Consider the following 17992-nt stretch of genomic DNA (forward strand, 5'->3'; position numbering starts at 1 on the left):
TTATGTTAAAAAGTTCATTGAATATATTTTTCATCATAAAAATAAACAGTTTATAATTTATTTAAGTAGCATGATTAACATTTTTAAATTTTCATTTAAATATAATCTTCCTTTTCTGTTTGAGTATTTTTATTTATTAAAAATAATTAACTAAAATTCTTTAAAGATAGACAAATTATTTATTGTTTGAAATTGTCAGAAATTATTGTCATTAACATTTTCTTACTAATTTATTATACCTTACAAACTATAAAAAATATTTGAAAAATGTTAGTGCAGAAAAAATTTCTAGAGTAATAATTAAACTTAAATTGTATTTTAAGATAAATTTCACCAACTTATTCAAATAAAATATACAGTTACAAATGTGCTAAATAACTGGTGTGTCTGTATATGGAGAGTCCAGAGACAAAATGCAGTGCAAAATTTTCAGCCAAATAGGTGCAGTACTTGAGCAATATAAAAACGGGGAAAAAAGCTTGTACCCATGGGCATTCAACTGGACGACTGCGGTCAACCTCTTTATATAAAGTGAATCCAACAGGTATCGGGGAACGATAAAACGTGCTTCACGCGCGAGATTAGTGACCATTCAGCCGCGGCGAGTAGATATTTTTTGTCTCGATCAGGTGACATACAGAGAATACCGGTCATTTCTCACTATTTATGTAGCATCGACGCTTTTTCGATGAACTAATCACTTTTTCACTTTTTTCAATGACAGATAAACTATACGCTAACTCAACTATTCTTTTTCATTATCCACCCTGTCATGAGTAATGCTTATAAAGGAAAAACGCACGAAAAGAAGTAGTAGGAAACAAATTATGCTGTACAATTAATTAAGTTAAACATAATAAATTTAATTCATTTCTTATTCTCGTACTTTAATGATAGCAGTGGACAACAGGAAGAAAAATTATTATTATTTTAAATAACTTTGTTTTTAAAAAAAAACTAGTCGAAAGTATTTTCATTAATTAATTTTTTAAATAAACAATCAATTATTTTATACAACAATTTTGGATCAGAATTTTTTAACAATATATTTAATTTTCTCAAGAATATTTTAAAAATATATTCACAAGATTACTTTGACCAAAAAAAAAAAATTCTCAATTAAAATTAAATTTGATTAAGTGTCTAGCACTTTGTCTTGAACCAAAAAAAGAGGTGTTGTATAAATTAAAACTCTATTCGTAGAATATGTAGAGTACGAAGCACATGAACACATATATTCTTTAGAAGCAAGACTGATAAGATATTCATCAGCATTTCGAAAACTGTCGTCGTAAGACAAAGTCTCTTCATTTCAACCTGGTAGGTAAGACTAAATCATTTTCTTTCCCCGAATAAAATATTCAAAGTTCTAGTATGATGGCATGGGAACCTTAATTCTCGTTCTAAATTCAACTTGTTAAGTTCAGCTAAAATGAATGTATGTCTCGAGATAGCTTGTCACATTCATCAAAGTCTTATTCTCTAGCCAGTGATATACAAGTGACGACGGATAAAAATAAGTAACTAGAGAAGAAGGTGGGAGTTGATACAGAGTTTTCGTCCCGCCATCGTCGTCCAGTATTACCCCTCTCCCCTGCTATCAGCCAAGTCTATCAGGCAGTAAAGGCGAGCGGCAGATAAGACCAAGAGATATATTACAAACGCCCGTTGCCGTCGTCGCTGTCGAGAGATGCCATGGTAAAGAGTATGTGTCCAAGACGCTGACTTTCTATGGGCGTCTCTATATTTTGCTTCTTTTCTAAGTCTCCCTCTCTTTCGAGCCACTTCCTCAGCTACTTCTTCTTCTTCTTCTGCTTACTACTATCGCCACTGAGTTTGTTGTAAAAACCCGACAGCGGCGTCTGAATAGTCGCACGGAGAACGGAAGTCAGTTTGCAAGCCAAGCACGGGGCGGCGGCGCCGAACAACCCCTTATTTTCCTTCGTCCTCAGAAATGCTTCTGTGAAGTGTCGCGGCTTGTCGTCCCTCTACAAACCTCCTAATCTATCTCTCTTTCTCTTACACACATCTCCACTCCTTCACTCTCTTCCTCTTCTCATGTATTTTCTTCACTTTTCTTTATCCTTTCTCCCTCCCATATGCATGTATTCACATTCTTCCTCATTCTCATCCTTATCGGGAACAGGTTTTTAATACTTTCTGCTCAGCTGCTTGGAATGACAACATTCGAGTTAATTCTTCCGTCATTTTGTTGAATAATTGTTAAGAGGATATTTTCTTTGCTCTTTGAATAATTAGTTGTGGTCATAATTAATTATATTTAACGTCTCAATAAATCTGCAATAAAAATTTAATCATTAATTTACTTTTAAAAATATTTTTTACAACTTAAATATTTTCTTTCGTTACAAAAACAATGTTTGTAGCTGGAATACGTTTTTGTCCTCCTGCATCAGTTCTTTATTATATTGAAATTGTAAAACTTTATCATAAACAACATCTAGCTTATTTCAAAGAAGTCAAAAAAATTTTCAAGTTATTTAAAAAAAAGCTATCATGTGACTATTATCGTTATTACTAGTGTTAACAAGCGAATGTCTATTCCAACATTTACGACTACCATCACTCTAAAATCTGTGGTGATAATTGTAGGTGTCATGTCTCTACATATTACTACCAAGGGTATCACTAATCATCCAGCACTATAAAGCTTAGAACAATTGTCTAAAAAATTTTAAATATCCATATGGGAAGACGTCGATTATTATTACTCATCATTATGCAATAAAACTAATCTGAATGTAGGAAAAAATGCGTTTGACACCAGCGAAGCTTTGATAATATGAATTATATTCGGCATCATAATTATTATGGCTTTCTTCATGACTCCCTTGGGTGTGAAGAAGTTCATTACAACACACAAAACGATGTAGTGTGTTAATTTATAATCGTTTTAGTACAGTGAGTCGATGGGCGCGTCTTTTATTGAGTAACCACAGAGATAGTTTATTAAAAAGGCAGGGAAGTAACCAAGAAGAGAAGCTTGATTACGCAAAAAATAAAAGGGAGTAAGAGATGAAGGAGGGAAACCATGATGGTGGTTATGCAGATCAACAAAGGGTGGTACTTTAGCTGACAGCGGTATAATAACTCGTTCACAGCCACACTGCAGCCACTCAAAATGCGCGTCGAAACAAGGCGGTAATCCTTTAGTCTTTTATGCTTTTAACCACCACATCTCATTTATATTCGTTCGAAATCGATTTTGTACGGGAGTGTGTTTGCTACTGTTACTCTGTGTAACAAAATGATTCTGTTCAAAAAATTATTTTCTTATCGAGCTCAAGATTAATTGCACGTGAAATCGTATTAAAGTATATTTATTGTCTATCTAACTGGTAAACAAAAAGAGAAATATCTCACAGAAAATGATTTTATCATTGGAAAAAATTTTATCATCAAAAATAGTGCTTTATATTAGATTTAAAAATAGAAATTATTGCTTAAACTTAAAGATTTTTATAAATAATGAATATTTTTATTTATTTACTGATAGATGGTTGTTGTAAAAGTTGATTAGATGATTAGAATATTTTTTTCTAGATTTAAATTTGATTTTTATTTAAATGGAACAAACTCCAAAAAAAAAACGAAATATCTCTCTAGGATAGTGAGAAGAATTTCTTTGCTTACAGAAAAAAAAGAAATAAAATTTTTTTTATAAGAAAATAAACACAATAGTGAAGGGAGGAAAAACTTGCACGCTCATCTAGATGAACGAAGAAATGGTAAGGGGTGCAGAAATACCTCCTGGGGCTGCTCCAAATTTACGACCGAGGTTCTTCATTGGTTACGGCCAAGTCTAAAAATCAGAGCAGCCTTGAATCCTCCCTTCGGATTACTCTCATTTCAGAAAAGTTTTTTTTCTCTCATGTTTAGCGTGAAAACCTAAAAATTGGTCGCGTTATAGAACAGTTGCTGTCGCTTCCGCAAACACTCGAACCCACGGAATACCGTTAGGTCAACTATTGTGAGTAGGTAAGTGGTCCAACTAAGTTTTACACACGTTTATATAACTTGGAGGTTTCAAGGTTCAGAAGCAATTGTGCAATTTCAGGAACTCAGAAGATTTTTGGCTTATCTTATTCTTTAGTCTAGAGTCTAACGAATCCTCCTCTAAATTTCGAGGTCAGCTTGTGTATTTCAATGCTCTATTTTTCTAATTGTCATGCGTTTCAGAGCGTCTAGCAGGTGATCTTAAGATACTAAAATCCATCGATGTCCTTGAGTCGATACGTGAAAAGGGAAGTCAGTGTATAATCGTTGAATGCCTTTCCAACAAGTGACTGCAGTCTAAAGAACATCAGAGTATTTAGATTTGAACGCATTATGCCTAATGAGTCATGCAACAGAGAAAGGAATTTTCTGAATGTTCTAGATTTATTCAGGATATTAACTAACAGTCAAAACAAAGTTCTGATGCGGAACTAAAAAGATAAAATTCAAAGAATGCATTAAAATTTAAAATGTAACATAAAAGAAGTAGCATAATTTTTTTTTTAGATAAATTTTCAAGAAAAATAAAAGACATAAATTTCATTTTTAAATATGAGTTATAATATATTTTGGCATTATTGTGAATGTAATAATGATTAGACTTCATTTTTTCAAAAGCAGTCATCAGTAGTTTTGAAAATATTTGAACCTTTCATTTGCTCCAAAATTTACCTGACCAGGTTTTACAATGGATCCAAAGGTTTTATTCCGTCTGAGGAAACAAATACGTTTAAGTGAAAGAGAAAAGCTCCATAAATTAAAAATAATCAAGAATTAAGCAGATAATCAAAAAAATTTCCTGCCAAAAAAGTTTATTATTTACCCACAACACAGCAGCATTATTAACAAATAAATTACAATCTTTATGTAAAAATAATTGTTTCAAATTTATAGGTAAAAAAAAAGTATAGCGAGAGTGGAGCAGTACAATAATTTAGTTATAAAAGTTTGAAGATTAATCAAAAGAATCCCAGTGTAAAATTAGAGAAAAAGCTTACAAAGGCATACATTACCCAGCCAAAAGCTTGAACTTAATTCATAATTAAGTTCTCCTCAGCCAACGGACACTTTGCGGCCAATATAATCTCTAATAATTCTAATAATTCGCGTCGAGTTGGAAGAACGAGGAGGCTGTTGGGTCGGTGTGAGGTAGAAGCATAGCAGTGAGAGGAAGAAAGACAAAATTGTTAAGGGTAGATTGGAGAGAACGTTTCCTGGACCACTGCCCGATGCACTTGCCGCGTGACTGCTGGAAAATGAGACAAGAAATTGAAAGAGAGAGCAAGGAATTTCGAGACGGAATGGTTGGAGGTATGGGACGAGAAAATGGAAGGAAGGCCAATTAGAGGGCGGTAAAATTTATTTGTGGACGACGGGTGTACGGATTGTAAGGGGTAGTTTTCCTCTTGTCTCTTTTTTCTATCTCTATTCATCCCAGCCTTTATTTCAACATCCTTCTTTACTTCTGTAGCCTTTTTATTTCGTGTAATTGCGATGTTTGGCATTACACATCCTAGTAAATCATCCATAGATTATAATAAAAATAAAAAAAAATTTTTTCTTCAATATTAATCGCTTGAAATACTTTCATCAATAAAATGTTTCCTTAGAATTTTTTTTTATTTTTTCAACTTCATAATTAATTTTTCATTCTAAAGTTTGGCACTGCAGATGATAATTTTTATTTCTTCACAATTTAATTCAACGTTAAATTTCTAACTATTTTTTTTGCTGCCTTTAAATTTCTCATTCTTCTTCCCCAATGTTTTGAAAAAGGATTAGTCAAATTAATGCAAAAATTTCTATATGGTGTTGCCAAATTAATTGTCAATGCTAAAACAGTCTAATAAATATAAAATGACAATCATAAATAAATGTATGTAAGCAGAAGAACGTGATTAAACAAAAAATAAATTAAAAATTTTTATCAGATCTTATTTATGATGTCAACGTAAGAAATAAATGAAGAATTTATGATACTGATAAAAGATTATAGAGTTAGAGCTATTTATATTATTACGTTATATTTTAATACTGTAAATTACTGCCTTATGGAATTTTTAAATTTCGAATCTATTTGCATATTATTTCAAACTATGACTACAGTCACGAGTTAATCTCCAAAACCAACTTAAAACTAGTCAGAAGGTATTAATTGCCACATTAAAAATGTACAAATAATTAAATTCTTTAATTTTTTATTTTCTAAACAAGCCAACAGGTAAATCAAAAAGATAACAATTTTTGCGTCGTTTTGAAAACATGTCATTATTAATAAAATGATTATTATGAATTTTGTTATTGTAGTGCTGTTGTAAACCATTATTTTTGCATTTAAAAATACTTGTTATTTTCTCGTATATATTTTAGAGAGTGAGTTTCTGCGAAATTGCAAAAGCTTTCAACTCGCAGAACGAATTATTCTCGAGAAAACTATTGAAAACTCAAGTGTTTGAATAAGAACGGATCAAAGCATGCTCTATAGCTGGGTAACGCTTAGGAATATTATCCTTGTCAAGATTGTATTTACCCGTCGAGCATTACGACATGAAAACAAAACTCGAGTGCAGCTATGCCGTGTTATTTGAGAGCACAAACATACGAGTTTCACGACACAGTGAAACTCGACATTTTTATGGTCTCAAGGAACTGGAGTTAAAATTAGCAAGTAACCCAATCGAAAAAATAACAAGGTTGGAGAAAAAAGAAAGAGAAAAATGAGAATAACGAAAGGCAAAGGAGAATAAAAGTGCGCTTGACATAAAGCAAGAATTCTTGATTATTACAGCGACAAATGAGCACAACAAGCAGTACTCCAATTTCAGCGATAAAAATAGATGAAAGAGAAATGGATAATTAATTATCTGAGAGATAATTTAGCCTCATTATTTTTATTAATACCCAGAGAAGCAAAACGATCTCACGTATAACCGTTGCAAACAGATGAAGGAGAGAGAGAAGGGATGGAGTAGAGAACGAAGGCTCATCTAGACTGCATCCACCCCTGCATGGTTCGTTTCCGTGTTGTTACATAATACACGCTGTGGCGTGGTTACGCGGATGAAGGATGAGCTGCTGTGTTGCCTAATAACCTCCCTCATCGTTTTATCTCTTTCTCCAGTTACCTTTTCTCTCTCCTGCTAATGCAAAACAGCCACGCAGAGGAACCCTCGTTCCTATCCTTCGTATATCGTTGGTGGTTGTATTTGTAGAGCTTAGTTTACGCAGATATATGGCGAAGAAGTAGTGAGGAGAAGTGTCGACGAGTTCTCTCACACGCACGAAATCTTCTGAGCACGAAAAGGGGTTTGAAATGCCAAAGAACAACCACGTGCAAATTCTACCCTTCAACTAGAGTAATTACGTGAGGGTAGAAAGGCCATCAGGTCCTCTCTTTCTCTTTTAATCTTTCTTTGAAAGAAAAAATACTTAAAATATTTTTGAAAAATCACCATCGAACCCTCTTTCATCGGAATTATCTTTTTCCAGCTACTGATTGGGTAAATTTTGACAATTTTGGGGTAAATGGAGTGTAAATGATGACATTGGGCATTATGTAAAAAATATTTCAAGATGCAAAGTAGCTGACGAAGTTCTTCATAAATAGAAAAAAGAAAGGAAGGAAATGACGATCCTCTTGAACTTACTCTTTCTTTTTTTTTAGAAAAATCTCTGCCAAAAGCATCTCCCGAGGCGGGCCTTAGCGTCTCTTAAATCGTCCTGCTTTACGACAGCATGAATACAGAAATATATTCTGATACGCGTATTTATCTCGCCCCAGCAAGATGGAAGATTGCCATTTATTGCCTTGGAATATGTAAAATCGTGGACGAGGTGTTTGTATAGAATCCACGACTACTTCTGTGATTCATGTTATATCGTTTCCGCCACCAAGTTCGATAAGAGCCAAGAATTTTTTCTCGCTAAGATGTAAGATTGATTATGAGAGTAAATTAAATTGATCTATTAATTACTTCTGATGAAATAATGGCCATCAAACATGCGTAACATTTAGCATATACGTGACATTTATCACCCTATATGTTATAACAGACTCTAAAAATCACATAGTAATGATTACTAAGTAAATTAAATTCAAATTGATGACTACATTTCTTTAAATGCTTTCCAAAAAAATTTATTAGATTTTAAAAAATCATTTCCAAGTCCAAATGTTATTGAATCATTCTTTCCATTAATTAACTATCAGTTGATTTATAGAATTTATTAGCAAAGTTTATTTTTACTTAATTATTATAGAAAGAATAAAATAAAAAAGAAACAATGACACAGAAATTAAAAAAAATAGCAAAGACTATTGAATAGAGACTAGAATCCCTCTAGATATTTTTCACTCGTACCAGTACATTCTCACGAAACCTGACAATACATTTACAAGATGTATACTCTTATAGGGACTCACTGAGATTCAATTACCACAACGGCGGTGGAGCACGCCATCTCATCCTCTTTCTCTTCAGCATCGTGAGAGAGTGACTCGCCCCTCTATCAGCCTTATTTGCCGCACCCTCTCTTCCGTGCATCTCTTTACCTCATCATTTTCTTTCTCTCACTCGCTTCCTCTTACTTCTTAAGAACGAACAGGTGCTTCTGTGTCTGCTGTAAATTGCGTTCGTGTAATCCAAACTAAAGCGGTCGTTTTATCCATGCCACGAAGAGATGGATGCATGCTACGTCTTCCGGATAATGGGTTGCGCTTACGCAGCGGTATTTTAAACTTGTGCGCTTTTTAGTTGGATAGTATTTTACTTGATGAGTTGTATTATTCGAATTTCATCAACATATATTTACATATGAGGGTGAGTTATATTTTTTTATATGCTTGAAAGTCACGTAACTTTCTTACAGGCATCATCATCATGATCATCATATTCATATAAACAGGAATTATGTTTTGGAAAATACGTAGAAGAAAGAAAATAGAACAGAAAAAAAATCCATTTTATTATGAAATAAAATACAGCAACGACCCACTTTTTTTCACCTACTAGGGAAGCTCTCACATTTTCTCTTCACCTCCCGCAAGCTTCATCCCCCTCTACAAATCCGATGTTTGGTTCAGCACGATCATAGGTACATAATTCATCGAGCGTGTACCATTGTTGGAGACTTCATTAATACAAATGGCGTCTGCTGAATTTCACCCGACCACTAGCATCCACCAACCCTCGTTTTCGTGCGCGAAATAGCGACGCTCTATGGACTACCAAAGCTGTATATGTATCCATAGTTAGTGCCATACATATACAGTTACAATAACCACGTTTGGAAACATGGTCATTCTATTTTACTGACTTTTTTTGTCTTGTTTTCCTCAACTAAAGATACTTGGGATATATATTTTTCTAGTCCTTGTCGACTTTCATGAGGATATCTTTCTGCAATAACATATTAATATTATAGAAGAGAATTATCGAAAAGACTGACAACCTCGACCCTGGATTTAACGAACATTTTCAACCTTTATGTGACTTGGACGAAAATTGTTGTTATTCGAGGGCGGAGTTTTATCGCTTCAATTCCAATATGATTTTAAGCATCGTAAAATAACTTTGCCACGGATTTCGTGTCGACGACTTTAAAATTGATAACAACGACAAAAAATGTTTCAGTCATTTTTTATATTTTTGTTAGGGCTAGTTTTTAAAGTTATTGACTAAAAAAATTCGATTAAAAAATCCACCATTTGAATGTAGTTGTTTGAAATTCAATTAAATCTGAAAAATTTGATAGATATAGGTGTGTTTGCTAAAGTTATACAATGTAGTATTAACAAAAACCATTTAATAATTCAATTTATTGTTGAATTAATGCAAATTATTGATGATAAATGTTATTTGCTGCTTTAAATAATTTCTACTAATCCATTAATCAAACAATGAATATGTAGGTAATGAGAAATTTCTAAAAATACAAATATTAGCATGTAAAAAATATTATTTCAAATTTGTTGGTCCAAATTTTCGCATCGTCCAATAAATCAACCTGATTTGTGTATTTAGATTTGATGTTACTTAGGTAATATTTTCGTGTGAATTTAGAAACTTTAATTATGATGAATTATCTTGTAAGAATTCTTTCGAGTTCTTGAATAATTTATTTGAATTGATTATTGCAATAATTTTCTATTAATTTATTAGGCTGTATAAATGATTATACCGGTGTATTCTAATAATACTACTACTGGATTCAAGGAAAATAAATCAGTCGTAATTAAAAAAAAATATTTATATATTTTTTGCATAAGAAAAATGTATAGATAATCAATTCTTAATAATTAAAAATGTACATAACTTGAATCTTGTAAAATTTACAATAAACAAATTATAATAACTTAATTATAATTATTGTTTTTCCATCCTAATTAAAATAATACACTAATAAATAATATATTAACAAAATAAAATTTTTAAAACATTCAGCAATTTTTCTTTTCTATAATTTTCGATACATAAAATAAAGCACCAATTTCATTACGTAATAAAATGTATAAGTAATGAGTTTAATTATTTTTCTTTCGTTTTATTTACAAAATTGAATTAAATTAAATATTACTACTTAACATATGTACTTATGACAAAAATAAATTAATTGTAGGATGAGTAGAAAGGAGAACAAATTAAAGGATATAGGAAAGACTATCGTAAGCCATGGCCACGAAAAATGATGAATACGAGTCAACAAGCGATTTTTTAAATCGAAATTCTTCTTTATTTTGTTTCACTTTTTTTCAGCAATTGTATAATCAGCGTAACAGTACAATAACATCCAGCACCACAACCGCCTTTATTCAAATTGCCCATTTCTATTATATGTGTCATAGAAGGCAGATGTAGCTCTGGTCATTTTTAATACATACATATCGGAATCGAGTTCGGTAAATAATTCATACTTCAATATGTTACAAAAAGATAAACGATAATGACAAATTTTGTACGTGTAATATTCACACAATATAACACAATCACGATTGAATCGTCAACACCCGCATTTTTTTTTTTATTTAAATGTTTTTCCTTTCAATTAATCAGTTAATCTAATTTTTTTCTTCTAATAATTGTGTAGAACAAGTTAAGTGATTAGAGAACGCTTCTGACGCTCCAAAAATAAATAATCACTAAAATTACAGTCCGCTTAAAAATACTGCATTTTTATTTTTATGTTCAGTTTTTATGATTTTTTTTTGTCTTGAACCACCGTTCGCTGGTAGTGTCACTTATAGTAATAGCTACTCGTATACAATTGTTCATTAGAATAACATTACTAAAAGTATCGCCACATTCCTCTCAGTGACTGTACATTTATTTTTCTTTCGAACAGGCGCAGAGGTACTAAGTAGGTACGTTTACGTAGCTTTTTCACATTTTTCCGTAATCCCAATAATTTTTCTATTTATCGCACGTCATACTTCACTCAAAAACGTTTATAAATAATTTTTTTTTATTTTTTTGAAATAAATATGGTCGAATTAAACGAGCTATCAATTTTATATCAATATACAAGTACGTAAATAATTGTTAAAAAGTAAACTAATCCCATTGAAATGGTCTAAGAATAATAATTTAAAAAAATTGATCAAGACTCGTTATCGACTCATATCGCGGACAATAAAAAAATATAACAAAAAAATAACAAGAGCAGTACTCATATTCGGGCTCAATAGTGAACACATTGCCCGTAATTAAAAAAATTTAAACAAATTTTTTTTTAATTGCTTTTCAGCAAATAATCAATAATTACAAGAATAATTAATAAAATAACTAATAAAAAAAACTTAAATATCTTGATAAAACTTTGTACACCGATGTTCTACAATTTATAAACATATAATATTTACTAGGATTTAATCCTCACGTCTAAGAATAAAATTCATGCGCTATTTTCAATTGCTCTCTAAATAATATTACTAAATTCTAAATATTTATAATTACGAAATGCTCTACTTATAATTTTTATTTACGTATTTCGCACTTTATTATCATCAGAGACTTCAACTCTCAATTATTTATATATTCACTTATTACATAATTACGTATATTTTTTGTAACACGACCGACACGTACTCTCACGTTCTTTAATAATAAATTTAAAACTTATATCACTCCGCCCGCTCGAATTTCGTTGCACGATTCCCGAAACAGATGATTCATTCATGTAAATTAATTGACGACTATAAAGATTAAAACTACGGATGCCGATGCACTATTCACTATAGACAGTAAAAAATAAATTAATAACCTAATAGTACTAGAAATAGAGATAAGTCCCAAAACCTACTGGTGTGATTCTAGTTGACATATACAAACATGTTTCGTTCTCGGGCATGGCTGTTTGGTCTGTGGGGTATTTTAATTGTTAATTAACTTGTTCAGTAAATGAGATTGCGTCATAAGTTCACTACAGGAGACTCCGAGAGGTTCATCGTCACTCACCGGGTGCAGCATCCTTACGCCGCAACCGATAAACTGACTTTCGACGGATTGGAGCGGCACATCGACACCTATTTGGCATTATAAAACGGTTGGAGCAGCCTGCCACTCACCTGTAACATAAAATTTCACAATACATTAGAATTCATGTTGACTTTGATCATTTTATCAACAATTCATTCATTCTTTATCCTTTTTTTTGCATAGTAATTTTTAATAAAATAATTATTTCCAAGTTTGGAATTGAGTAAAAATTTTTTGTGATTGATTTGAATCGAAAAATTCAACTATCTTTCAAATAGTTATTGTGTAAAAAGCTTCAAGAACGAAAGAAAATGACTTATCATTTTTTTTCAAGTGGAAAGCTTTGAGCATAAAGCATTGAACTTTGCTAATAAATCTATAGAATCAAAGAAAAAAAGTTATTTAATTTATTGAAAGGTCTTTGACGGGACTTATTCGATCATGTGTCATCGTCAAGTCAAACATCTAGTTCCATTTCTCTTTTATCGATTCTCATAAATATAGCTTAGTGTTAAATTTTTATTTGCACTCTTTTTACAAAATTGTTTTTTTAGAAAAATAATATAACAAATACATTCAAAGTAATTAATATTTTAACGTTAACTATATAGTTTATTGTTATAATTATTATTTATCAATGAATAATATTTTTTACCTAAAGAAAATTCATGATATTTAAATAGATTCTTGTCTCTTTAATAGTCGCAATTATTGTTTACCAAGTGATTTATTATAATAACACCTAATAAGTTTGGAAAAAAAGTAGAAGTTTAGTAATTATAAGAATGGTTGATAACAAACTAATAATTTTTAAATATGCTTTGAATGGTGGCAAATTGAAATAATTATTTATATCTAGAATTTTATCATTCTTCATTCAACCTTCTCGATAATAAACTCCTTATACTTATTCCTTCATGATAAATTGTTGACTATTTAAAAGCCACTAAAGATATACAATTATAATTTTTTAATGTGTCACATACGAAAGACTATAACCATTTTTCACGCCATTATTGTTATATTTTGGTTGCTTTTCTCAGTTTAACATCATCAAAAGAGTAATTACGTTAAATTCACGAAGAAAAATGAGTTTTTTCTTTCTGCGATATAATAAACTATATACGTCTCACATAATATGTCAGGGTAAATGAATGGTAACCAAATATAATCCAAAAAGTGGAAATATCATTACTCATTTCGCGAGAGAAACGCGAAAAAGTTGTTTATCCTGGGATCTTTTAGTCGCGTGGGACACACAGATGAAGTATATACAGAAGAATAAGTGGAGAGATCGTTCGGAGGCTCTTGAGTGAGTACGAAAAGCGAAAGAAGAAAGAGAAAGATTCCGAAGTCTTTTGGCAAACCCGGTTGATTCTACTGGCCACCAACTCGCGCCAACCGCTCGATCTACGTGATCTCTTTCTTCTTCGTCTATCTCACAATTCTCTTTCTTTTTTCGTCGCGCCATTCTTTTTTTCGCATGGGTTTATATCCTGCTCAGCTCCATTAGTCTGCTTCTCTATTTTCATTCCACGACCCAGAAAATGTCAGAAAATATATGTCGAGCACGGACTTAAAGACAAATAAAGCAGAGATAAAGTCAAGAGAAAACAAATGGCGTAAAGAAATACAAAATTTCTTTGATTCATTTTTTACTAGTGGGAAGAAGGAGAGAATCGCGCGCACGGCTCAATTGGATTTTATTTGCAATGTAAGGCGCCATATATTTTCTAGTAAAGTATTTGGTCAAACATAGACATTAGTCAAAGGACGAAATGTAGTGTGCAAAAGCTTACAAGTTTTGTACGTCTTTAATACAGCTTGGTTGCTTATATAGTGTAGGACGTATCTTTTGTATATACCAAATACTCAAGCTCTTATATAGAGCATATTGCTAATGGCATATTTGCACAAGCTGTCTGAGCGTTTTCATTTGTTTCAACTCTCGTATAAGTCGCAAGAGAATTTGCTTTTCAGCCTAGAGCTACTTTCCGTAGCGTCTCTTTCTCAATAGCATGCTTTTCTACAGTCAGCTTCTCCATCGCATTTTCTTTCTCGCTACGAACCTCCTGTACTTTCGTACGAGTCTCGTTCCTTCGCACATTTATCAGGATTTTAAGGGAGCTAGACTTTTTAAGCCGCAATAAATTCCTCTGGCAAGACAGTTGCGCGTGCGCCTTGAAACTCTAACGACATTTTATATTTGTTACACTAAAAAATTCTTTTACCGTTTTAATAAAAACAAACACTCGGAATTGACATAAATAGATAATTCCATCATATTTTAAATGAATAAAACATTTATTATTTATTTTATATTTATTGCAAATCTATTATTGTCTTTGGTGTATTTTTAATCGATAAAAAAAAATAAACAAAGTCATAAATAATGGTTTAGGTGAGTTTAATATGAATGAAGAAAAACAAGGGAAAAAAGAGATATAGAGACGTAAACCGTTCAATGATGCAGTGAAAAGTTTAAGCGAGATTTTAATGTCCCTATGTGCGAATGTTACAGTTAAGCAAAATGCTGGGGAAAGAGGGTGCGAATGTAAGTGTATATGTGCAAGAGAAGGGGTTGAGCATGAAGCGTTATTATCTATCGCTCTCGTTACCACAGGTTGCTCGTAAACCGGCCACATCAGTGGAGTGGGACGAGACAAGAGAGTCGGAGTGGTGGAGCATAGGTAGAGTTGGTGGATGCTCTTCTACAGTGTCCCACAGACCCCCATGGATACTCTATCCTTCTCTTCCATGTTATTTCTACCAGCATATTATAGTCAGTGTGAATGGATGGCTGCATCATGGCATATATAGTCTCAAAACCTGAACTAGCAACATTTCTGTTGGCTTTTTTTTTTATTGTAATATTTAATTATGTACAAAATTTCTTGCCTCTGGGATAGATATATTTAAAATGAAAATACAAGAAATTGTTTATGTCTTATTTATTCACTTTTTTAATAATTAAATTCGTGGAAATTATCATTTTTTTGTTGAGGAACTGAAAGAAAAGTTAATTTTTTAAGAAAATAATAATAATTTTATTACAATTTAAAGTATATTTTTGATGAAAGTAATTAATTTTTTGTTTTAACAAAAATTTTTCTTTTGAATATTAGAAAAATATAACGATTATTTTTTATTTATGTTTCAAAGGAAAATTGTTAACAGTAAATATTCGAACCAGTCTTAAATTGTGTTTTGGAGTAAAAAATAAATAAATAATTAGATTGCAAATGGATTAAAATAATCAACCATGATTTTAAAAAATATTTGTCGCTGTATTTATTTATAAAAATAATGGGCAGATGCTGTATTTGAGTAAGAATTTTTTCTAGATTGTACTGTCAACGATCCCAAAAATATCTTCCATCTACGCATAAAAGATATAAAAGATAGAATATAAAGGGACAAGAGGAGTCGTCGAGGAGGGTCTACGAAGATAAGCGAGGCCATGTAGAGAGAGAGACTCTCGCCGACACCCAAAGAATCGGATTGGAACCGAGTAACTTTTTATCAGTGCTTGGTGCATGAGCGCGAATTGCGCGTAACCCCTGCGGGGTAACAGTGTGCCATCGCGACAGGGAGTACCACTACCACTGCAGGAGGCATAGCATCAGTGTCACTACCACAAAGACATTAAAAGCATTGGCATATATACACGTGTACACGGAATAAACTGATACACACTCACGACATCATGGACACCGACACCACCAAACTGTGGCATGTTGTGCTACGAACAGCCGCTGCAACCAGAACCCATAAATCTTTGAGGATATAGATGACTCTAGTGTCGCGTGAGCTGCAACCTACCCCATACGGGGTGCTGTGGAACGCCCCTGCCCTTTCCCTCCATCTGACTTTAACTCTCAAGACAACCAATATTCTCCACCCACTGCACCAATGCTATTTTCTCACCGACTGCTGTTCTCTCAACTCTAGATTTTAGATTATTTTGGATTTCCACCAACTACAGCCAAATTACTGGGAATACATTTTTTCTTTTATACTGAAACATGTCGAACGTGATTTACTGCTAGGTATGTTAATAGAACAAAACAGGAAAATAATGAGGACCAGGTAAATGTTGTTCGCTAATACATTGGATAAAAAGAGCCAGAAGTGTGGAGGAAGTCATCTTGTGGTGTGTCCTACTAGTATAAAAAGATCCAATGATGAAGGTTTATTTATCTCTTCTACGATAATGTAACAAGAGAAATTTCATTAAATTCGATAAGATTGGTCTAAACATGAGGCATATTGTGAAGCATCATCTTGAAGAATAGCTTGTAAATAAATTATAAATTCCGGAGTAATTGGAATTTTAGCACGTTGATGGAATAAATCAAATACAAATAACACTAATTTTCGATTAAATTTCTTAATTCTTTCCGACAAAATGTGGGCGGTTATGCTTATGTAATACACTTGAGAGAACGATATGGATAGTTGGAACGTCTTATGAAAGACAATGTAATAAGAAAAGTAAAGAAATATACGCTGTCTACTACTTACAATGTCACATGGATATGCTGCAGTTTGCTAACGCCAGGCATCTGAGGAAAATACTATGGTATCTCTCCATGGTGATATCGCACCGAGTGATATATTGCCTTAGATATTTTACAACGTTGCATTACCCACGTAACTTTGAGTAGTGGGTGTATCTGACTATGCACTTTGAAACACACATTTCTTTAAAAAACGTACGTCTGATGTAACAATCATGGACACATGTGCAAGTCCATCTCCAGGCATTTAAAAATTATTTATTTTATTTAGTATTATATCAACGTAATTTGCTTTTCATCATGCATTTCAATTTGAATAAATAACTTTAACTTAATTTCATCCTTTTTTTTTCAAGTTAATTTAAATAATTTTTTTGTTGAAGGTTGAGGCGAAGTAAAATGTGAAAATACATGATAATATGAGAGTGGTTTTGTTATTAATAAAATGTGTGCATACAAAATGTCATCATTATGTGCGTGGTATAGTAAATAAAAGAAGTATTGTAACGGTAAAATTTTCCAGTCTGGTATTTACAGTTAACATATTTAAAAATATTTAAATATACGTTTGTAGATACGGGATAAAACTTTTAAAATAAAATTATAAATAATAAAAATAGAACGGTTTATTTGTTTTTTTATAACTGTGATTAATCTCGGATAATTTTCCACATTCTTCAACGATCATTTTTCAAGAACAAATCAATCAAAGCTTCTGTTTTATTTTTTACGACAAAAAAGAATAGACAACCGGATACAAGTAATCTTATTAAAATAAATAATCCCTAGTCTACTGATATCTACAAAATATTGAAAATAAATAAAAATGTTGGAATATCAGTGAATAGTAAAATTAAAAATTTTTTCTTGGCCAAGTATGTTGAATATAACCAAAAAGTAACTCAGACCAGGTTTGACTAGACGACTAGAGGAGAAATGAGAAAGACGCAGAGTACAAGACCGAAGAGGAGACGCCGATGA

At 32.0% G+C, this 17992-nt stretch overlaps 1 protein-coding gene across 3 annotated transcripts in view; it reads right to left on the reverse strand.

Moving 5' to 3' along the window:
• Nucleotides 1-10726: 10726 nt before the first annotated feature.
• Nucleotides 10727-17992, reverse strand: part of Ubx (Ultrabithorax) — a 107362-nt gene continuing 100096 nt past the window's right edge. For 2 of the 3 annotated variants that reach the window (XM_035093627.1, XM_035093625.1), the window contains one exon: nucleotides 10727-12580. The gene's annotated coding sequence lies outside the window, so the exon portion shown is untranslated. The remainder of the gene's footprint in view (nucleotides 12581-17992) is intronic. The other variant, XM_035093626.1, reaches the window with a different exon arrangement.

This window comes from Chelonus insularis, unplaced genomic scaffold (assembly GCF_013357705.1).
Source record: "Chelonus insularis isolate UGA/USDA-ARS -01 unplaced genomic scaffold, ASM1335770v1 scaffold_277_pilon, whole genome shotgun sequence".
Taxonomy (NCBI): domain Eukaryota; kingdom Metazoa; phylum Arthropoda; class Insecta; order Hymenoptera; family Braconidae; genus Chelonus; species Chelonus insularis.